This window comes from Lycium ferocissimum, chromosome 12, assembly GCF_029784015.1.
Source record: "Lycium ferocissimum isolate CSIRO_LF1 chromosome 12, AGI_CSIRO_Lferr_CH_V1, whole genome shotgun sequence".
In the NCBI taxonomy this organism is placed as follows: domain Eukaryota; kingdom Viridiplantae; phylum Streptophyta; class Magnoliopsida; order Solanales; family Solanaceae; genus Lycium; species Lycium ferocissimum.
Genome location: NC_081353.1, coordinates 48478235 through 48494025, shown reverse-complemented (window position 1 = coordinate 48494025; position 15791 = coordinate 48478235). Strand labels below are relative to the sequence as shown.

Sequence of the window (15791 nt, the reverse complement as noted above, 5' to 3'; positions counted from 1 at the left end):
GCAAGTGTTTTATGTAATTTTACTCTACTGACTTTTGGATCCTGGTTACAACTTGAAACATTCTTTTAATTCAAAAGTACTTTTTGAAGTTTAAGGATTAATTTTTACCGGGTGATGTCGAAGTTGAATTCATAAATAATAAGTTTAAGAATCTGAAATATCCATTGCTACATTAATAGTATACTCTGTCTGATTTTATTTATTTGTCTAACTTCTTGCGCACACTTTAAGAGAACATTAATAATATTTATTCTAATAACTTGACTAATGACCTTTTTTCCTTCTTTGATGTCTCAATTTTTTCTCTTTGTAGAACATTTATTAGAGCAATAATGGTAGACTGGAAACAATAAATAATTTTTTTTTATTTAGTTTCTAAAAATTAAATATTATGAAATAACTACTTCTAACAAAAGTGGCAAGTCAATAGGACCGGATGGAGTATATTGTGGTTTGGTTGGACTTGTACGTTTATGTTTCGTGTTTTGGTTTGGACTTATGCTTTTATGTTTCATGTTTTTGTTTGGTTGGACTTATACATTTATGTTTCATGTTTTAGGAAAATGTTACTATTTGAAATCCTGTTTGTTGAGTTCGAGATGCAATATTAAGCGGTTCATATAGGATAGTTTTACGCGAATAGGTTCTTTTAGTCCTAGTTACCATTATTTAGGGTACTTATAGTTAATTACAAAATAATTACAATTACTAAGGGTATTTATACTTAATTACAAAATCTAACAACACTTTATGAATTATAGCAAAATAATAGAAAATGTAAGGGAGTAGGCGTTAATGAATACTTTCCATTTTGGGCTCAAATGTTCCCCATTTTCGCTCCATCTTTCTCTTTCTCACCAAATACAGCCAAAGCTATAAACTCTATGAAAAGCTCCATGGACGGTTATTGAAAAACTTCGAAACTTTTAATTTGAAAAATCAAGTTTTGCAAAATTGTTATTTGTTTGGATTGGGTCTATTGCAAACAATTGAGAATATTCGTTGGAGCTTATACGTCAATTTCGAGGTGGTTTCGTGAAGAATAGAGTTGGCTTTGGTTCGAATTTCAGATTGCAACTCGAAGAGGAAGAAGAACAATGAGTTGTAGTATGTATTTTGTATGTCGACGGTATGTTATTTTTATGTCCAATGTATCAGTGAATAAGTTGTACTATGTATTTTGTATTTCGAGGGTATGTTATTTGTATGTCCAATGTATCAGTGAATAAGTTGTAGTATGTTATTTGTATGTCTAGGGTATGTTATTTGTATGTCCAATGTATCGGTGAATAAGTTGTAGTATGTATTTTGTATGTCGAGGGTATGTTATTTGTATGTCCAATGTATCAATGAACATATATTGACATACAAACGACATACATATTATATACAACAACATAATTGTATGTTTATATTTTGCAAAATGGAATTATTGTACTTATTGAGAAACAAATTATTCTGCTTACCGGGTAATTTTAACCCTAATTTTATATCTCTTAGGTAAAAGTCCCTTCATATAGTGGGTGGGATAGTTCACTAGGTGCCAATAATCACACGACCCTCTAGTTTTGGATCGTAATAATAATATTGTACCCCATTGAAATAATTGATATATAGGTGAAATTGTACAATTTATCTTTGGTTTATATGTCTATACAACATCACTTCTATTTTTTTCTTAATATCTAGATATGTAGATTTTTCCTACTGTATTATATGACTTTAGAAACAAAATATCTCCTCCATTCAAATACTTCCTTAAGAGTTAAATTGAGACCTTCAATTTCAGTACTCTTTCCAGAGTAGCATGTGAGGTTTGTGTTTTGACCTTGCAATAATTTGGCACACATTAAACGTGGAGACATTCAAATAATCAAACAAATTCATCAAAGCGTTTTCGTATCTGCCAATAGGGTTCCAGCCCCACTTGGATAAGAAAGCTCTGGTTACATGTCGAAAAATATAGAGACGAATTTAAAATTTAAATTTCCTAAATTATGAGTGTTCAGTTAATTGGTCAAAACTTAAATTTTATTATATTTCAGATTCTTTTTATATATATAATGTACAATTTAAGTAGAAAAGGTTGATTCAGTTAAACTCACATCCATATCTATCTATCTATACTATTCTAAAAGTGGGAAGTCTTATGTTGAAAGTTGAATTATCAAAATATCCATAAAATGTTGAACAACTTTTTACCCTTCAACCAATCATTACTCCTATAATAATTTTGTACAAAAGTGTAAATATACATTTATTTTTTGAGTATTGTACGATGAATCAGCGACATAAATTGTCTCTTGAATGTATAAACATATTAATGTTTAATGCACTTGGTAATCTTTGTATTGATTTCTAGCTAGAGTAAATTCACGAATCTTTCTATTATTTCTTTACAAACCAATAAACAAATTGAATTTTTCTTCCTGTCAATGAATTTGATAAGTCAGTCTCACAATTATAAGTTGAATTTTACTAGTCATACTCAACTGTTATTTAAGAATCGGATTAAGAATTAATATATGAATTTGAACAGTTGCTTTCCACTGCTATTTAACAACCAACTTATAAAGATGGATACTAACCATCGGAAATGAAAAACAAAAGCTGCAAATGAGGGGACAACAAAGAAGGCAGGTACTAAAGGAAAAAATGGCTAAAGAAGATGGAGAAAATGAGTAAATTGAGTACAGGTGGAGAAGAACATCATATATAGGGAAAAGGTCTTATGATGACATGTTAGCTTCAGTATTCATTTGCAATTTGATCCATTCAAGTGATATGATAGAACTTTTAGCCATTATTTTTGGCCATTGAAACAATATGTATGAAACCAAATATATCATTCTTCTTCTTTCACCTTTAATTTTGATGTAATTTGTCTTTTACTTTGTTATGAACTTTCTTTAAGTGTACCTTTTTGTATTAATATTTGCTTTTTAATTGTAGAAAATTTAGTTTACATGATATAGATGTTTGCGAGCTCTCTAATTGTCAACGAACAATTTGACGGATAGACTAATATTCATTTGTAAAACAGTTGAAGGTAAATATATGAATTATCAAGTGAAATTGAATAAAGTAGAAGTTATGTGACCGTAAATGACTGCTTAGTTGTGTTAGTTCAAGCTTCTTTTTTGTTTCTTTAGTTTGTGCACGTGAAGCTAAGTAAATTTTAAAGTGGAAAAATATTTTTGCATATTGCGGATTGCACTTGCAAGTTAATTTTGTGGATGAGAGGTATATAAGTGGACAAATTTTGTCATGGAAGTTGAAATGTAGCATTTTCTTTCATTTTGGGAGTCTCATATATACCTAGGTTAAAATATATTGCACCTTTTTCTCCAAAAATAATGTAAGCCCACTTGCTTTAACATTGAATATATATTTTTTGAAATTTTAGTTTAATTGATGTTTCAAAACGTTATCAATTGTCTCTTATGTATGTGTTTTCTCTTATTACATTATGAACTAAATTATTTTATTGCCTATCAAATTAACGACTTATTTTTCTTACGAAGTTTTAATATATTGATTTTTGTAATAACAGGTATAATAATAATAATAATAATAATAATAATAATAATAATAATAATAATAATAATAATAATAATAATAATAATAATAATAATACACGTGTAACGCTCTGTGCAAACACTAGTCTATTAATATACATTTGCCTCATACCGAAGGATATAGTGAGTAGTTGAGATTACATCGCTCTTAGCTTCTGTTCGGCCATAAATTTTGAAGTTAAAACTGAAACTTGAAAATTTGAGTTTTTTATGTTCTGATTTTTAGAACTTGAAGTGTATGGACATGCATTTTACTTGGAAAAAAAATTGAATCTTTATCTGTGGAAGTGAAATTTCTCCCAAAAATTGGCTATGAAACTTGAAAATATTTTGAAGATAAGTCTGCCCCCTCCGGCAGACTTTTAGTTAATTTTCAGATTCTGGTCCAAAATTTATGGCCAAACGCTAGCTTAATTTGCTCTGGAGTTCTAAATAGAGGTTTGACATGAATCAGGTGATAGTTAAAGAAAATAAAAATTGTATTTGAAGTTAAGTTGAAAAAGAATATTTGGAAATTAAGGTTGTGTCCGAACATACATTTCACCTTAAAATATATTAAAGCTTTTTAAGGGGAAATCTTTTCTATTTGAAAAAGGGGAAAGGTTCAAACTTACTGCTGAACAATGCGAAATTATTTAAATACATCCGTTAATAATTAGGGTCAATCATGTGTCCACCATTACAAATTAGGTACAAATTTGACCTTATTTTCCAATTAGCTGACGAAATCTCATAACAAAATCAAAAAATAAAAATGAAACAAAATTAAAGATTAGTTGTGTCTCTGCCGCTCATCTTCTTTGGCGCCGACCAATTTCAGATGAAGTATCGATAAAAGCAATTGGAATTGAGTTGGGTATTCAAATGGTTGCTTACAGAAGTTCGGAGCGAAAGATTGACTATAATATGTATAACCAAATATTTATTTTTAAAATAATTGAAAAAAGCTCGAACTGTTATAAAACAATAAAACTAAAACAAGAATATTTGTAGAGAAAGAGAGAAGAGAGGAGAATACTTTATTTCTCTTGAGGGATGTAAACACAATGAAGAGAACCTCTCTATTTATAAGGAAAAGGTAGCTTGGCCCCAAAGTCACAAACTCTAAATTTTCTCTTAAAGACATACATCCACAAAAATCTATATATCTCTATAAAAGCAAGACATAAGCCCGCTGACGTGGCACTCTCCTAGACCAGAATCTCTATTTATCTTTAATCTCAATTTTTTGCTTTTATTTTGTATTTTAATTGAATTAATTAATTAGTAAAAAGATGTTTTGATATGTCTGTTCGGGAATAGTTGTGCACAGGTTTTCAAAGGTCGTGCCTTTTCCATTTAATTCTACTTTTCTCTCTCCTGCATAGTTATGAATTAATCTCCATTAATTCCTTTCACGCGTTCCTTTCTCCTTCTCCATTTAATGTCATTATACTTGGTTACTTTCATATTCATTAATTTCCATTGTCCATTACTTCAGTTTCATATTTATTCATTTTAGTTGTCTATTACTTCCAATATTGAAGATTCATTTGGTCTATCACGCTGCCATTTCCCTTGGCATTTACTTATATCTCAATACAAAGCATCTTGCTCTTTAGTTAACCTAATTATTAGTTTGTGTGTTGATTTTTAAAAGTACTCTGGCTTTTCATCCATGGATATGGTTATGCGTTTTCTTTAAACATCCTCTGGTGTGTATATGGTATATATAAAAGCAGAACATAGGCCCGCTGACATGGCACTCTCCTAGACCAGAGACTCTATTTATCTTTAATCTCAATTTTTTGCTTTTATTTTGTATTTTAATTGAATTAATTAATTAGTAAAAAAATATTTTGATATGTCTGCTCGGGAATAGTTGTGCATAGGTTTTCAAAGGTTGTGCCTTCTCCATTTAATTCTATGTCACGACCCAATTTGGCTAAGCCGTGCGAGAACTTACCTTTCCCACCTCGGTAAGTGAATCCTCAACCCAACGAAAATAAAGACATACATAAATAAATCGATAAGCGGAAGAAAATAATCATGTAAGTCTTACGATAATAATATAGAAGAAAGTGCGGAAATAAGAAATACACCCAGGGTCTGGTCTAAGCCATACAAGAGCATCTAAGTGAAAATATACAAGTTTAGAATATAATAATACATCAAATCCGTCTATGTCTCAGAATAGAAAAGTAATACATAAAAAGAGGAGTCTTCAAGGCAGCGAAGGTCTCGTGCTCACCCTGTAAACTCAAGCAGTATGCGATAGCGACTATCAGTCACGGGAGACGGAAGAAGACCCAACCTGGAACTCTACACTCATAGGTTAGTACAAAACCTATAAGTATCATAGGCCGACTAAGTATAGCTAACATAATCCAGACAATAAAGCAAGATAGGTAGATAAATCAACAAGTATAAGTCAAACATAATCGAAAAGCAACTACACGTCATCGCCTAAGTAGAGCATCTAAACCCAAATGTGCCAAGTCTCAATATGTCTAATCCGAAACCAATAGCACAAGTAAAACACCAAACCATCTCAATATAAGCCATGATGCAATGCAATGCAATAATGTATGAATGCAAGTGCAATGCCATGCAATGCTGTGTACACATGTACTCCGGACGGAATACCTCCACGTCTGGGTAGCACTACCCAAGGTGACTCGCGAAGTCTAAGTGCTACTCATCTCGGATCTTTGCCCACGGAGGGTTTTCACCAAAGACGGAGTCCATGTATTCACTCAATCCACAATTCGAGGACAAACATCGGATATCGGACTCTCACATCACTCTCATCCAAAACCGAGCCCAACTCATCACAGTGTTTCATTAAGTATCAACAATGTATTAATAGTATATCATGAAGGATGAGAATGTGTGCAATGCATGTATCAACATCAATAATCAAATCAATATCACAGGTACCAAACATGGGTACGCCAACAATATCATGAAAGACTACACAAGTCATATAGAACTATATCCTCGTTTCAACATCAGCAAGTAAGGTACTACAATATCTCAATCACAATAGAACAACAGTTCCCAATGTCTATTATCAACACGTGACATCAAGCCAACACAATAGAACAATCAAGTCACAACATAACAGGCCTCTTTCTTCTGAGCACGGGGCATCAAACCCGGACTATAATCCTCTACGAAGTCCACTAGGGCTTGATACTTAATAGCAGTCCGGGGCGGATAGGTGATATCATAATCACATATCTCAATCGACCAACTCGGAAGCCTGCCTGAAAGGTCGGGCTTGTGCAGGATGTTTCTCAAAGGGAACATCATTACCACACAAATAAGATGACATTGAAAGTAAGGTTTTAGTTTTCGGGCCGTGACTACGTGAGCCAGGGCCAGTTTTCAAGATGCGGGTGTTGACACCCAATTTTGGCCCTCCTTTTTGTTTAATTAATTTCACTATGCTTCTCAGCTGTGAAAATTCCCCAATAAATGAGTTTGGAATATTTTCACTAATTACTACACTATTTTTTAGATATTATTTCTCTAAAATTAATAAAGGTTTCTATCGTTTCTTAAAAACCAACCCCTTTTCTCTTCCAAAAGAAACCTAGCCGTCACCATCCACCCCACCCCCCATCACGTCACTTCCATCGCTTCACCGCCACCGCACCCATCGGACCACCGGACAAACGCCAGTGCCGACTTTTATGTCCCGCTTCTTCATCACCCATCTCCTATTACCTATCATATCCTATTACCTATCATCTTTCTCCTTTTTGAAGAAAGGAAGAGATTCTAAAATCCTTTGGTCTAGAAGATAACCGCCCTTTGATTCGATGAATAATGGCAAGAACTACCATGTACTATACCCCAACGGCTCTTCTCCTCTCAAATCAAAACTGAAAAGGTGATATTTTTCACCCTTTTTTCTTGATATTATCCATCAAAATCTTTTTTCCCAGAACCTCCCATCAGAAAAACATCACCTTTCCCCCCTCTTTTTTGAATTCCGAATTTTCAGCTTCCTGGAGAAGCTGTTGAAACCCTCAGTTGCTAGCTATAAATAGAACCCTTAGTGAGCTGTTTTAGACAAGTTTCAATTGTAGAAAATCCCCTTTTAAGTTAACAAGTTCAAGTGTTGAAAATCACCTCTTGAACAAATATTTTCACAACTGAAAACTAAGTTTGAATTTTCAGAAAATACTATTCCTAACTCTCTAAGTTTTTTTTTTGGTTGTAAAAATCCCCTCCTAAGGTTCTCGGCTGAGCGAGGACCACTCCGAGCGGATTTGGAGATTCGACAACTACAGTAGCCTCAGTTCGCTGTCTCGAAGAAGGTAATCACATTCGTCTTCTCTTCGTCTTTAATTTTGTAGGAATCGAAATGTAGTCGTTTTCTATTGTTTTGTTGTTCTTAGAATTCTACTGAAATTCTATCGTTTTCTATTGTTTTGTTGTTCTGTTTTGATATAAAAAGAAAGCTACTGTTTTTTTTTTTTTTTTTTTTTAACTAAAAAGCTACTGTTTTTATCTAGAAAGGCTACTGTTTTCCGGTTAAAAAGTTACTATTTTGGTTGGAACCAAGTAAACGGGACATTCATTCTCATGGTGATTTACTAATAATGTGCGGTACATTTGCGGTTGTTATTTCTGTGAGCGAATGCTTAGTTGGTATTTAGAGAGCAACTGACTTTATAAACTATGTGAAAGAATGGAGTTGAGTTTGTTCAATTGAAAATAATAGCTTTAACTTGTTCTGGGAGCATGGTGGATGTAAATATTCTTTATCTAAGCATGATTGATGAGTTAGAGTCCTGGGACCCTCTTTTTTTCTTTTTTCTTCCAGTGTCTTTAGTTGAGGTACATCATTAGGATTTGATTTAAGTCCATAGAACCTAATTTCTCAAGAGTTGTGGTTATAAGATCTTCAAAAAAAAAAAAAAATGTGAACCTGTGGGAACAATCAAATGGCATCTTTATAATTCTCCAGTCGAGTCTTTTATAAGCCATGATTGCATCATGTTAGACTTAAGACCCGAACATGTTTGAGTTGGATTGTCAGTTTAAAAATGGGTGCATAAAACCATTCGAATCATGTTCCTCTTTTCTCTGCTAAACCGGTCGAGTTATGGTATCATTATAGAACCAGTATCGTGTACTTTTTCTTCCAAATCTTGAATGAAATGACCAGGTATTAAAACAAGACTAGTTGTTCACGCGTTGAGTATTTCTTGAAGGGAGTAGTAGTTTGTTGTGCTACTTTGGAGGTTGTTGTGTGCATGAAAATATACCAATAAGGTTCTCTGCCGAACTTGCTTTTGTTTTGGCAAATACATACTTATAATTTTGGGTTTTAGAACTTGGAGCCACAAATGCTTTAAGAACTTGAAAGGATCTCTTTTCCTTTTGTGAAGGTGTTTCTTTTTTGTCTTGGTTTACTACGGGATGATAAGTGTGTTGGCTTTTACGATCACTCATATAGCATCATGGAAGTATTAGAGATTTGGGAAGCGAACATAATTTATTTTGAACCAATTTTGAAGTACCATAGCCTAGCATAACAATTAACTCTCATTTATTCACTAAAATGTTTGGTTTGGTTAGAATTGTTTGAACTCATTTGGTTGCCTATAATGGTTACGTAAGTAAGAGACGGGCTACACATAAAGGTGTGAAAATTGTTCAACTTTTTAAATCTTTATAGAGCTTAGGTTCGGCGCATAATGCGCATAAGTTAGATCATGGTGTGTTTGCTTTATTTTGAGACGTTTACTTAAGTCGGGTTGATCTCTTTCCAAAGTTGGTGAATATTTGGTGCTAAATCTAGTAAATTATTTGTTCTTGATGGCATGTTTTACTCATTAGATTTTGGCATTATTAAGATCAATTAAGGGTATCACTAATCCTTACCTTTATCCTATTTTTTTTATAAGGACCCTTGGGAGCATTAGGAGTTATGGCAACTCCGGATTCTGCCCATATCAGAGAGCAGCCAGCAGCAGATTTATTTGTTCGTGTCTAGCTATCCCCTACTTTCGCATCTCGAGTCTCCGTTCTTCCTTTATTCAAAATTTTAAGCCTTTGTATTGGTTCATATACCCTGTTTATATTATTTGACTAACACTCTTGTGAATTTGTGTTTTTGTAGTTTTGTTGTGAACTCGTAACTCGACTTAAATATGTTAGTAAGTTTAGTCATTATCTTCCCTACCCTTTTTTTTAGATAGTGAACTTAGTATATTTATTCGGATTGGGCGTATTAGGGTAATCACATAAATGACGTTAACTTTTTTAGGATACTAGAAATCGGAATCTAAAAAAAAAAAAAGGATTAAAATGGAGATTTCTTTTCGAATAAAGAATTTGCTAACAAAGTTTTTCTAGTGTTTCAAGCAAGAGTTAGGCATATTCCATGCAAAGGCTAACACATGGATTTTTTTTAAAAAAAAAACAACGTCGGTTTTGGAGGATTGAAAATGGGAGTTTCAGTGGCTCTAAATTTCTATAAAACAGTAGTTTAAAAGTGACTTCTTAATGGATCTGGCCCAAATGTTTAAAGATAAAAATCCAAACATACCTTTATTTTTTCAAAATTCATTTCGTACTAACACTTTGAGCAGGTTAAATATAATACAAGGATGCTTATTAGGGCCCAAGTATAGTGGCCCAAATATTTTCAAGAACTACGAGATATATACTCTACTTTATATACAAAGATCCTATTTTATATGTATATATACTATTCTTACTTTAAATACTTTTAATTATTTTCTTATCACATGCATATATACATCCCGTGTTAATTGTTTTCCTTTACAATGAGTATACCTACATACTATTATTTTTTAACACGTACCATACATATACTACCTTATTTCCATTAATTCCCTTGGTTGTCTTTACATTATATGCATCTATATAGTACTATCATGTCATCAATAACCATTTTTTTAGTTACCCATGATATACATATCACATATATACGTTATTTTCTTATATATATATATATATATCCTCTTATTCTATATTATACATACTATTCTTAGATAAAATAAATGTCATACATATTTTTCTCACACACACATTAGCATTAACTACTTCCTTTATATATATGCATTTACTCACATAGTTATAATTACCTTAAAACTCCCTTTTTATACAAATAGTTTTGAGAGAGTAGTTTCTTTTCCGCAATTCTTTAAATAGGTAATAATAAATAATTAAATAATCCCCCTCTAGTGTTAATTAAGGTAAGTTTAAAGACTGTCTTCGGATAGGCTCTGAGGGATGCTTAACACCTTCCCCTCGGGGTAAATAAAACCCTTACCTAGAATCTCAAAGGTTTTAAAGACTAAAAATGGAGTTTACATTTTTTTTTACAAATGGTTCCCTAATATTTCCTAAAATTAGGTGGCGACTCTAAAAATTTGCAAAACCAGAGGAAACATAGTCATGAGTTGTGAACTAGTTTTAACCCGTTAAAAATAGGGCATGACAGCGGGTAACGAGCTTCCTAAATCGTCAAGGCTTTACTAATATAATAGACAGGTGATTGCGTATCTTTCACTTCACGGACCGGCACAACACTTACCACGGTATCAGAGACATCCAAGTAAACTAGCAAGGGCTCACCTCTTTCCCGGCTTACGAGCAATGGCTGGTGCGACAAGTACCTTTTCAAGTCTTTCAACGCTTGCTGACATTCTAAGGTCTATTTGAAATCTTTCTTCTTTTTTAGTACGCCAAAAAACTTCTGGCAGCGCTCAGATGATCGAGATATAAACCTCCCCAACGCTGTTACTCTTCCGACCCGTTGCTGCACCTCTCGGGCATTAGTGAGCGTATCCGGGATCTGTTCGATTGCTCGGATATGATTTGGATTAGCTTCTATCCCTATGCTGGTCACAATGAACCCCAGGAATTTGCCGGAGTTTACTCTAAAAATGCATTTCTCCGGGTTCAGCTTCAGATTATACTTGCATAGGATATCAAATACTTCCTGCAAATGTTCTATATGTTCCTCTGTTCCCAGGGATTTAACAATTATATCATCCAAATAAACTTCCATATTTTGGCCCAGCTGGTGTTCAAAAATCCGGCCGGCCAATTGGTGGAAGGTGGTCCCTGCGTTTTTCAAGCCAAACTGCATGACAGTATAACAATAGGTACCATGCTCCGTGATGAATGAGGTATTTTCTTGGTTCGCCGGGTCTAGCAGAATTTGGTCGAACCCTGAGAAAACGTCCAAGAAGCTGAGCAACTCGTATTCGACCACCGAGTCGACAATAGTATCGAGACAGGGCATGGGGTACGAGCTCCTCGCGCATGCTTTATTCAAGTCCTTTAAATCTAAATACATTTCAAAGCCATTAGGATTTTTAGGAAGTCCCACCACATTGGCCAGCCATTCGGGGTATTTTACCTCACGAATTGCTCCTAACTTAATAAGTATGGCCACCTCCTCCTTGACGAACTGGCTATGCTCCGCTGATACCAGGCGCCTTTTTTGCTTAACAGGCTGACTGTCCGGGTGCATGATTACTTTATAGATGGCCAGTTCCACCGAGACACCTGCAGTATCCACCCCCGACCAAGTGAAGCTACTATCTTTAAAAAGTTAAATATCTTTTTTCGAGACCAGGGGTTTAAGCCTGAACCTAGGTATACCTGCTCCTTCGGGGTATCTGGTCAGCAAACAATCAACTCCAGCTCTCTGTTGTTGTTCTCCGGGCATCCGTTTCTTCTTGTGCAACGAACCCTTTTGGTATTCTATCTGTCGCATCCTTCGGGGGCGAGGTTTTTACCTATGGTTTGTTGAGCCCGACCAAAGATTGGACTCCGGGGTTAAGGTTCTGTAATAGCAAGGGGTCGTTATCTTGCAGTTCTCCTTCGATAGTTGTCAGGGTCACATTCCCTTGGTTGGGCTCCGGATCTCCCTAGACCTCTGCTATCCCCCACGGGGTGGGAAACTTCAGGACGTGATAGTAAGTTGAGGGGACCGCCTTCATGGCGACAACCAGGGCCTGCCTAGGACCAAGTTATAGGGCATTTCTCCTTCGAGCAAGTCAAACAGAGCTTCCGAAGAGATCCCCCCCACATGAGTGACCAGTTTGATCTGCCCTCGGGTAGTTTCGCTTGACAGGTTGAATCCGGTCAGGCTTTTTATTACCGGGATCACCCGTTCCGCCACCTTCATCTCTTTGAGTACTCGAAGGAGTACTATATTCACAGAGCTACCTGGATCAATGAGCATACGTTTAATGTTAAAATTCAAAATTCGTAAAGATATTACCAATGCGCCGGCGGCTTTTTCCTCTGGTTTATTGAATATGATAGAGTCTTTCGGTTGACCTCTCCCTCATTTTCGGGTGGGAGAGTGATCCCATCGTTACAACTCCTATTATACTGCTCCTACTATATTTCCTTCGAAGATCACATTGACCCTCTCCTGGGACGCTGGTCTGATGCGTGAAGTTCAGCCCCTTTTTCCCAATCACGCTTATTGTGGTTGTCTAATAACTCCTTCAGATGCCCCATTCGGAGCAAGTCCGCGACCTCGTAACGGATATGTTTGCAATCCTCGGTTTAGTGCCCCGGAATAGCATGATATTCATACTAGAAATCCATGTCCCGCCGGTTGGGTTAGATTTGATAACCGTTAGGAACCTGGCCTCTACTATATATTTCATTGCCATGAGCAATTCTCCAACTTCCACGTTGAAGTTGTAGGATGCCACGCTCGATGCACCCGACTCTCCGGGCTGTCTGTAATGCGGTGCCTCCCTGTCCCTTCTGGGTTGGCCCTGATCATAATGTGGCCTGTTGTTTTGCGTCTCGTTCCTTGGAGAAGGTCGAGTCGCATAGGGCTTATTCCAATCCCTCGGGCCTCGCTGCTTTAATGGGAGGGTAGCCTTGGGCTTGTCCTGAGGCCTTCCTCTTACTTCGATTCGGGCTTCTGCTCTGAGATCATCCTCGATCCTCATCTTAGTCGTGTATCTGTTGTTCACTTCATTCCAAGATTTGGCTAGGAATTCCTTAAGGCCTTCCTTCACGCCTTGGATGTGTCTGAGCCATCGGTGTTTAAACCATTTGTGAATGCTGCGGCCGCCCAGTCCTCCGAAATAGTAGGTAAGGTCATCCTTTCCCGTTGGAACATCTATATGTAACTGCAGAGCGACTCATCATTCCTTTGCTTGATAGTGAAGGCATCCTCTTTGTGCGTTTCAACTTTTCGTGCCCTCGCGTGAGCTTTTACAAAGGCGTCTTCAAGAGCAGCAAAAGAATCAATAGAATTTTTGGGTAAAAGAGTATACCAAGAGAGTGCTCCCTTTATGAGCGTTTGATTAAATTTTTTCAACATGACTGATTCGATCTCGTGCTGTTCGAGATCATGCACGGTGATTGCTACTTCGAAGGTCATTATGTGCTCCTCCGGATCCGTGGTCCCATAGTATTTTGGTATTTCCGGCATTTTAAACTTTCTAGGGATAGGTGCGGGGGCCGCGCTTGATTTTTAAGGTATCTTTCTGTACTTCCTTGCTCCCGCTCCCTTTAGGATAAGGGGAGCCACCGGTATTTGGCTCATCCGATCATGGAGCTCTTTCTCTAGCTTTGAGAGCCTGGCTAGGTCAGCTATTTGCTCGGCCAACCCCGTCCCCGTTTGCTCTATGTTTATCGCAGAGGTCTCCGGTGCTTTGGTGATATCAGGGTCATTCAAAGGACGTTCCGCAGGTGCCGTGCCGAACAAAGAGTTTAAGAGCTTTTCCATACGTTCTATCCTTGCACTATTGACTGCTAAGACTGCGGCCAGGGCGGCATCCGAGAGGGGTGACTCTTCTCCGTACATCCCTCCTACCACGGGTGAAGGCATCTTTTTTTTTTTTTTTTTTTTTTTTTTTTTCTGGAGTAACACCCTCTTGGGAGCGTCTCACTGCTTTCCGTTGAGTGGTCGAGATGGCCCTCGCCGATAAGGGCTTTGCCGCTATCTTTTGTCAAGGGTGGTGTTGCCTCCTCTCTTTCTTCTCGCTCGCTTGACGCTTAGTCATGTTCCCTGTTTGGATTTTATTGTTCCTTCGGCGTGGATCCTTCCTTTCATCAGGGATTCTACTTCCCAACTCAGGCATGACTGAGTGTAACGTTGCTACTAAAAAACTTTAATGAGCGCGTGTTTCTTTGAGAGTCTCTACTATAAACCAGGACGACTCCATAACTGTCTGTCCCCACAGACGGCGCCAAACTGTTTTTCGGTAAAAATGGATAATCAGTTAGAGATATGTATTTTAAGGGTTTAAACACAAGTAGGTCGTATTCAATCCCGGAAACTCTCCTTTTGGGGGTTAATATTTGTGATTATCAGAGTTAGATTGAAAGAACCGAGCTTCAAAAATGATAAAATCAAGCAAGATAGGTATATATTCAAAGAAAATCTGCGTGCCCGGATATGTATTGCCTTATAGAAAAAATAAGAGGTGGGTTACAATAGGCGAGATGGATGCCCCTCAGCTTACATGATAGGCTATCTATATAGAAACCAAAACAAGACTTTTCAACCCTAACGATCGACTGACGTGACCCAACTGTACACCCACATGCTGCTCTGCCACAACACTCTGATTGATATTCGTTGATATGACCCGAGTAGGTGGATGTGGGTGCCAGCTGTGGAGGTCTTCCCGACCTCTCTGAGCTCCCGTTTGCGGAAACTAGCTCGAACACGAATTTTACCCAGCACACTACTATATTACTCTAGCATACGTACAGCTAATTAAATATCGAGAGCCGTATAATAAGTGACTATTCAGCATGATTCAGAGATCATTGTTTATCTTGCTACACTATTGATGAAAACCCCTTCGAGGGAAGCGACTCTTCTCGCGGCAAAGCCACTATTGACTCTTTTTAATAATTTTCATGGTAATTCAGTGTATAAGATGTTTGTGGGATCATAAGCATATTCAAGGAAGTGTTCTAGTTGCAAGAGTTGTGTGTGTTGAAACTTTAAGAGAAGTAGACATACTTAGTTCACGTTAGGCTCTGACTATGGTTATGCAAAACTAGAAAGAAAGATTGTACAGAGTGAAACCGATAAAGAAAGCTTAAAATGATTTTACAAAATGTCCTAATCATAATAGGGACATTGACCATTAACATTGCCCAAATTAAACCACTATCTCAACATGTCAAGAATCTTTGTATGTCATGAAAACCTAGGCATGATCTTCATCCATTTGCTTCGTTAAAAGT

The 15791-nt window shown here is 36.4% G+C and overlaps 1 long non-coding RNA gene across 1 annotated transcript; it reads left to right on the top strand.

The window, feature by feature from the left end:
* The first annotated feature begins 8425 nt into the window (after nt 1-8425).
* LOC132040218 (uncharacterized) lies at nt 8426-9728 on the top strand. The gene is made up of 2 exons (XR_009410635.1): nt 8426-8756; nt 8796-9728. It is a non-coding gene; the product is annotated as an uncharacterized LOC132040218 (long non-coding RNA).
* Nucleotides 9729-15791: the final 6063 nt, after the last annotated feature.